We start from the raw sequence: 9,387 nt of genomic DNA, 5'->3' as shown, positions 1-9,387 counted from the left end.
ACGTATAAAAATTGATTTTACCATTCGATAGAGAGCCGAAAATTGCCATAACAAAGTGTTATTTTTTTTAATATCACCTCGAACAAGGCTGAAATTAAACATATACGGATTTCCAAAGTTTCGTTTTTTTTTAAATATTTCGAAAACATCGCCTTTTTTTAAGGGGACACTTAAATAATGACGTGCATCGTACACAGCTGGAAGTCATTGATGATTAACGTAAACGTATTACGGCTGCTGCGGATAATTCACAACTGCAGGACCACCCAAGAAGTTTTTTTAACTTGATTAAGTTTTTTAACTTTTCATTATTACCAAACGACAAAGAAGTTACATCTAGCTCAAGATTAGTAATTTAAAACGGCCACACAATGAGTGAATAGGTCGGGAATTCTACCCCGTTTGAAGATTTTCTAGATGGAAAAGTTAAACAAACTCATAATTGAAACTGTTTCAACCCTGTGTGCTCCTTATTTATGCTGTCCGAGTATATATAATCCCAGGCGTATTCAAAACCAGCAGGAAATTGCATTTTAAATAGAATTTAAATAAAGAGCCAACAGACCTAGCGGTCCATTGTCATCTAAATAAATATTCCCCCGATATGCTATTAACCGCACCGTGGAAGATATTACATTTTCTATTTGCTGAATAGCATGTAGACTGACTATACAGGGTGTGGCGTGTATATTCTATAAGAACTAAACTACAGCTTCCTAATGATATTTGTAATAGAAAAATCTTATATGAAAAAGTTCTATTTTTGCGTTTTTTGTTCGTAAATTAAAGTTCAATTATGGATCAAAATATTTTCTCTGGAACGGACCTGTCCGGTGCTATACGATGAGTTACGTGCTGTAGACCAGCCGCATAAACAAATCCTCGTTGAAAGATAGAAAGATACTTCTCAATTTTTGGGGAATTTTTAAATGCAAAAGTAAGGAAAATAGATATTTAAAAAATAACTAATATTTTCTTCTTATAATAATTAGCAGTAATTAGTATATTAAATACATTGTTGTTACTGCAAGAGTTCGCAAACAAAACCACGTCCGTAAGCATCTGTAGTTGTCAACTGCGTGCACTAAACAAACTCCATTAAAATATGGAACAAAATGAAATAAAACTTTCCATTTCTAGAGAAAATGTTGAAATTGATCCCCATTCGCGCGGATACAAGCATGGTACCGACGCACCCAATTTTGGCGAATATTTTCCCAAATTCCAGGTATTCCCCTAATTATGTAAGCAGCTTCAAGTATACGGTTTCACCATTCTTCCACCGTACCAACTGGAGTATTGTAAACCAATGACTTCAAGTAACTCCAAAGATAAAAGTCCATTGGAGTTAGATCGGGTGATCGAGGTGGCCACGGTACAGGACCAAAGCGTCCAATCCATCGCTGAGGAAACATTTAATTCAAAAGTGTCGTTACTTCTCGAGTACTGTGTGGAGGAGCCCCATCTTGAAGATAAAACATGCGTGCCAGAAGTTGTAATGCGTCTAATAATTCAGGCAACCGGTTTTTCAAAATGTCAGCATATGTTGGTCCATTTAGTCGTCCTTCAAAGAAATAGGGATCCACTAGTACATCGCCTATTATGCCAGCCCAAACATTTACCAGGAACCGATATTGAAAATGAGTTTCCCATTCGCGTGAGGATTTTCATCGGCCCATATGGCTGGCGTTTTAAGATGCGATGTACGGTACAAGATGAGGTTCCTACTTGCTGTGCGAGTCGTCGAGTACTAATTGTGGGGTCTTCGTCAAGCTTTTCCAACACTGCATCTTCAACATTAAGGTTCACTTGCTGACCACGTCCTTCTCCTCGTGGAATAACGCTTCCCGTATCTCGCAGTCGCTGAACGCACTGTAGGATTGTATTTGCATATTGTGGTGACGTTGTGGCAATCGTCTCCGGTACAACCTAGTCGCACGAGCGATTTTCTCCGACTGCACCATACACTAACACCATATCGACACGTTCGGAAATAGTAAACTTTTGATAGGGAAGCTTAGAGTTTTAGTGTTTCAGTTATGTCACCTATAAATTTCATCGCTCTAACTTTATTATTGCAAAATACACACAAGTTTTTGAGTTAGGCAGAGCTTTTTTAATTTTTTTTTGAAAAAAATAAAATATATCAAAAACGGCTAACTTTAATATAGGAAAAGTTCACCTAAAAATTGACGTAGAATCCAAAATTGCAATAATATACAGAGTGTTCCATTTAAAATAACGAAGATGAGGTCAACTTCCGGCATAACCGGAAGCGTTAGATGGACGCCATTATTAGTTGAGAAGAGCATGATTGTCCGAAAACACTATTGTCCAAATTTTCAATATTAAAATCGAAGTAGTCTCTAAAATATGTCTAACGTCTCGTCACTGTGGGACACCCTATATATAGAACGCTAAAGTGATTAACATAAAGTTAGAATACCACATCGCGACTATCGGAAAAAGTTTTATAAAGCCTTTTTGTCGTACTTCATTTATGAGATGTAAGAGTTGTACAATTTTGTTAAAAACACTTGATGTATACAACTGAATACGATTGTAAAATCAGTAGATAAAGTAAGAGAAAAATGTGGCTAAACATGGTATTGCACACGGCATTGAATACTTTTTGGAAAAGACAGGCTAAATTTTTTACCTAAATATGTTTTAGTTTCGTATATTATATTAGTTTATTAAATTTAATAATATTTATTTAAAATCACATATAAGACGTTTCACTTTTTTCATATTTGTCACTAGTATTATTTTAATAAAAGACAGAAAATAATTCATGTAAAGTAATATCTGCCTGTAAAATTAAAATAAAATCAATAACGACACCGTGAACTTTTTATTATCGTCTACAAAAATTACACCATTTACTGTAATATGAACTTTTAACAGCATGCTCTAATGATATATCAACTTCTCCATGATTAACTTCTTACTTCCTTTGTAATATAAAACTGCAGCAACCCGCGAGCGGTACGGAATTACTAATGCAAAAGCAGTTTCCATTAACTGCCATAAAACTAAAACATTTTTTACTGAAAACGTACGAGAGCAGGTTTAATCTAGCTGTGAAAAACGACCGTTGTTCTAATTATGCTATAATTAGGTACATCAACTTTTAAGTTAACTTGTTTCGTCTCGTGAAATATATATATCTCATCTCATGTGCGTCAATGCGCAGTTCCGTCAACATTGGAGGAAATCAGAAGCACCATATTAAAATATTAATCCATGTGAAGGGAAAATAACATTAAATGAATTAAATAATATTTATTAATGTACATAAAACAACATAAAAGTTGTACAAAATCAAGAAATCTAAACTGCAAATTTAATTTTAAACATACAGGGCGATTAGTAAAAACGGGACACGCCAAATATTACATTTTTTAAATGGAACACCCTGTATTTCATTGTTCTATTTTATGCACATATCAGTCCACTTTAACTTTTATTAAGTTTGTTGTACACCTAAAGTTGTTAGTTTTTAAGATATAGCAACATTTCTGGAAAAACTTAATTTTTATTATTTTCGGTCGCACGAAATGGTTTTGGAAAAAACTGTCCCATTGTGTCAACTTGTCAGTTCATAATTTATTATTCCATTTTGAGTTAATTTTATTATTTAATATTTATTTGTGGTATTCTATAAAATAATAAAAATTAAGTCTTTTCAGAAATGTTGCCATATGTTAAAAACTAACAATTTTGTATATAGAACATGCTTAATAAAAGTTGAAGTGGACCGATATGTGAATAAAATAGAACAATTAAATACAGGGTGTAACCATTTGAAAAATGTTAGAAAATCAAGTTTCAATTTTCTAAAAATGATCGTATTATAAAAATGCGCTGTATAAAATATAGATATTAGCTAACATAGGAACTTTTGTCTAATATTTGCCTGTAACTCTGTCTAATTATTTTGTTCCAAGTGTTAGTAGCTGAAAGTTAATACAACTTCTTCGAGGTCATGTTTTTCCAAAATTCGAAAAATTTTCTACATAACTTGGCAACCCCGCACTAAAATGGTAAACTGTTTATAATTGCCATATATAGAATTTTCTCGGAAATCCATATGTTTAAAAATATATATAGGGAGTTCCATTTAAAATATGTAATCTTTGGTGTGTCCCGTTTTTACTCATCGCCCTGTATGTTTCAAATTAATTTTGTTGTTTAGGTTTCTTGATTGACTTTTTTTAGTGACGTCTTTGTCCTTCAATATTTAAATTGAAAAATGAGCTACCAAATAAGTTTTCATACTCTCGAAAATCGTATAAAGAATTAATCTTCTTTAACTATAAGAACTAATTAAATAAACATTATCGGCTTTTGCAAAATTCTATGTGCAGAAATTCGACCATGTTCTAACTGATTTCTTAAAATTATTCGTAAAATGTGTCTACTCGTTGGTGGTAAATGAGGATATCTTTCATTAACTACCCTGTGTGCTTAGAATTCATACATTTTTAAAATCGATTGGCTTTTTAAGTCTACTTAATACTTAGAACCTGATACTTTATAATAGGGAGTCTCTAAAAGAGAATATAGGTCAACGTTACGTGACTTCCTGTGTTCCAATTTAATTTCTGTAAATCACGATCGCAAAATCAGTCCTTGATGACTTGCGCTCTTTTTAAATGCGTTCCTAGAATCAACTTTACTGGATATACATAGGTACATAAAAAAATGCGTATTCACTATTTCATTTAACAGACTTTGTCTTACAACACGCAAACGGAAAAAACGTTTCGCGCGAAATTTTCCTCGCGTTACATTTTCTTAGACTTTCTCTTTAAATTCTCCGAGATTTCTTATATATTCCTCCAGATTTACCGGCTTTTATACACCATATTTCCCCTGAGCCTTACCAACCCGTTGTACGCGTATTTTATTTATCATCATCGAAAACATGTAAATGAATCTTCCCAGTATATCCGTATATTCTACTTCAAAGATGTATACTTGAGGTCTACAGGATGTTTGTGGGTCTGGAGATTTATTTTTAATAAAATGTAAGTCTTGAAATTTCGAGCTAATGGTATTTATACCTATGTACTAATGGGAAACTGAACAATTCGCACCGCTGTTATTGAACATCGCAGACATGTTTATTTTTGTCTTACTTGTCCAGCAAAGTTACACACAAAAAGACGTAGCGAATACCGGGTGGGGTATTTATCTTGAGACAAAATAATATCTCGGTTGGACTCGATTATTTCTAAAAAAAAATCAGACAAAAATTGTGGGACACCGAGGGGGCCATGGAAAGATCCATATTACGACTTCCGGTCTAGACCGGAAGTAGTATTTTTAGACCGCAAGTTGATTTTTTAAATTGAAACACCCATTTTTTACCACGGATTTCCATTAAAACGAAAAAAATAACTTTTTGTTCTTATTATTTTTTCGGTTTAACTCATAAAATGGCCATAAAAAACAAAATGAAGTCAAGGTCAAAGTCATTTTCAAGGTCATGTCAAGATAGCCCGCTTTTCACCATTCAACTTTTGTATGAAACATTAAAAAAAAGCTATCCAAACAAGGTACTCCGTACTCTAATAATATTCGCAATTTTCTTTTCTCTAATTCACTTTTGTTATTTAAAAATGAATTGACCAATATTTTGGCTCTAAAACATTAATTTTCACATGATTGTACTTTAAATTTAAAAAATACGGGGAATCTATTGAGAAAATCGAAATTTTTCGTAGCAGCAGTTCTGTAGAAAATTTAATTTTGAATAACTTTTATTTGACTTTTTTTTTTAAAATGCATCTTCATTGTAATATTGGCAGTACTTTTAAAGTAATTATAGTTGTTTTTTTGAGTATTTTGAATTTATGGATTCAACATGGCCCCTATAACACACAAAAGCCACTAAAATTCACAAAAATCAGTACCAGAGATCTCACAGCAATTCAATTTATCCGAAAATGCCTTGTTTGGAGTTTTCGTGGATTATGAATAACATTTTAGAGTCGATTATCGAATCTTAAAATGGTGGCCGGATAGGGGTAAAAAATCGCAGATATTATTACGAAATTGATACTAACGTCCCAGAATCATTTATTTTTAACTTAACTCACTGGGGGGGCTCTTTAGACCCGTAGTCTTAATTTACAAAGGCAGATTGTCGAATCTCAAAATGGCGGCTCCAATATGGCGCCCATAACAAGCATGAATTGTAAAGTTTGCAGGAAGTACTTTGTGATTGAACAACGACTGAATTTACGTAAACAAAGCTTATTAAAGGGTTTTCGTGATTTATGTTTGATATTACAGAGTCGAATTATGTATCTGCAAAAACCTCAAAAATTTACAGAGGATTCATTTAAATGATTTTTCAATGCTTACGATCATATCGATCATCCTGCATTCTGGGTTAAAAAGTTATCTGCGTTATACCCGTACTATTTTATTGAAAAATAAATAAAAAATTAAAAAAGTAAAAAAAGTAAAAAAATAAAATAATGAAAATAAATTTAAAGTAAACATACTCATTTCCTCAAACATCCATATAAATATTAAATTTAATTTATTTCGACTGAATTTGACTCTGGGCCGCATATATGCTAACTAAAACTAACAAATAGCGACTAAACATTACCGCCAACATTAAATACAATTAAATATTCCTACAATAAACTTTGCACACAGCAATTTTCATTACAGCTCAATGTTTACATAATGCCACACATTCGCTTATCGATTCCTCCGTAATTAAACAAGGGTTTCCGTATTACGCAAATACACCATCGAGAGAATCACTTCACGAAAGAATAGAAGCGGTTAATATTTATCGGGCTAATAGTTTATTTTACGTCAAGGTGTGAGTAGGGCCAGGGTTGTTCAATCATGTATGGCCAGGATGAGGGTCAAATTAAGGGCTAAAGCGAAGATGTGCCCGGTATACAAATGGCAGTGCAGGCTAGAAGAATAGGGCGAGAATTTAAACAGTTCGGATGTGGTAGTAGGGCACGATTTGTTTTTGATTTATTTCATATTTTTAGCTGAGGTTCTCTTGTTCGCGATGTTTTCATTTTGAGGGCTGATTTTCCAAGCAGCCTCTTCTTGAAAATGAAACTAAACATATCTTATTTGGGACATGATTAATATTGTATTTGGTTCTCAATAACTAGTAATTATTTTATTATTTATTTCCATTTAAAATGTACAAATACATGCAGCTATTAATAAACTAAATGTAACTAATAAATATATTCAATATTAATTTACATTTATATGGTCCAGAGATTTTACAGTATTATTCATATTTAGCAGCGGTCAATATATCAAATATTAAACCAGTTGCTTTTTTTAGTTGCACTGTAAAAAAAATCGGTGTGAATGAAAGCAATAAAGGTTCGGAGTGAATCCACTGAGTGAGTTATTGCGTACATTTTCACTTAATATTGGGCATTTTGATCATTTTACTCATTTTACATTTTACATAATTCTCCGCAGAGATACTCGACTCCGAACATTGGAAACAGTCTGACAATTTATTTTTATCATTTTCATAAAAAAAATTTCATTGTTTCGATTGCCAGACAAAAAGTAAACGACTAATTTTTTTTCGGCTATTTAAAACCGTATGGCATTTGAACATTGTTAGGTACGTATTAATGTATATTTTTGTATCAACTGCCAGACACTTTAAGCTGAGTGAAAAACTAATTATTTTATGCAAAAGGAAATTAGCTTTCCAAATTTTCGAACATGGGTCGGCCCTTAAAACCACCCTTATTTTCATTAACCTTTTTCGGACCTCAAAATTCCAGACATTTTTCGATGACGTGACGCCCATGCGCCCTAACTCACGGTCTATAAGGAGACCATTATAGAGAATCGAAATACGAATAAAACGAGAGGTCGATCGATCCGATCTGATAATTAGAAACGAAGAAAAATCGGAAAATTTTGCGTTTCTTTAGAAATTCATTATTCCGTCATTTTTTAAGTTGTAGAGCTGACCCTTTGCAAAAAAGTAGTGAAGTATATGTACTTTAAGTGTGCACAAAGCAGGCGATGTCTGACCATTAGTTTTGGCACAATTGCAACATGAATTTTTTTGGTGCACTACTTTGCAAAATTTTCGGATTCGTTGGAAGTGGTCTGATTTTAATTTTTCAACAACTTTATTGAACAAAGAAAAGGCAAGAGAGATTTTTTGTCACAAATTGAACGAGGAATTCAAAAATGATTTTTCATTTGTAATCTCAGTGGCGTACCATTTTTTTCTTTAAAAAAATTGAAATTATTACCCGTACGCGCGCCAATGATGAACATAAAATTCTGAATTGCGTGTCAAAAAATGCGCAATAACTACCTCTTAAAACCCACCAAATTTCATTTGCACATCTCGACCGGTTTCAGAGCAATAAATTAAATCGTCAGTTTTTAAGAAAAAACTTTGACACCCTGTATCTCGGAAAACGAATCATTTGCGGACATACGTTTATAAGCAAACTGCCATTATTTTCTCATGTAGAATCACCCTCTGAAATTTTTCGCACTTATTAACTAACATCCTGTATATTTAACAAACTTTATATTGCAAGGAAAATTCAAGGAAAATGTAGTTGTTCCTTACAAGAAGAGACATCCGTAACTTGTACAAATTCTTCACAAACTTTGAAAGATGTTATGCGTTCCGAAAATGATGGCAACAATGTTACAAGGGTTGTTATTAACGGAAAGGAAGTTAAATGTGATAAAATAAAAAAGAAAATGTCTATTAGTATAAATATAAACGTTAATGTTAATAAGTAAATAAATTAAATTGAATTTACTGTAGGTTTTTTATTTTTTCATTATTCTACTGGTGAAATGAAGCTACCTTATTCCACTAGTGGATAAAGTATCACTTTAGACCAGGGATGCACAGACTTATAGGGAACAGGGGCCACTCGGGAAAAATATAAGCCAAGGACGGGCCACTACAAACAATATTTATTAACACAAATTTTTTTATTTTTAAATAGTATGAAATACAATGATAAAAATAAAATAACCTTCAAAAATGTTTGTTGTAATAATTATGTAATCATTACAATGTAATATTTCATGTTTTATTATTTTGATGCATGACATTGCATTGAACTAACAAGTTTTTTTATATTTGGCTCCACATTACTTGTAGCCACACGTATAATTGCTTCCAAATTTTCATTTGCCAGACGGTTTCGGTTTTTCGTTTTGTTAAGTTTCATCACTGAAAACGTTTGTTCACAAATATACGTCGATCCAAATAAGCTTGCGCATTTCAATGCATTTATTCGCAACTCTTTATAAGCGTTTTTATCAACGCAACGGTAGAAGTTGAGTAAATTACCTTCATTAAATTTGTTTCTTCTTCTACCGTTG

The sequence above is a fragment of the Anoplophora glabripennis genome, unplaced genomic scaffold (assembly GCF_000390285.2).
Source record: "Anoplophora glabripennis isolate ALB-LARVAE unplaced genomic scaffold, Agla_2.0 scaffold16, whole genome shotgun sequence".
Classification (NCBI taxonomy): Eukaryota; Metazoa; Arthropoda; class Insecta; order Coleoptera; family Cerambycidae; genus Anoplophora; species Anoplophora glabripennis.
The sequence above is the reverse complement of the archived record's forward strand: the minus strand, read 5'-3'. Positions refer to the sequence as shown.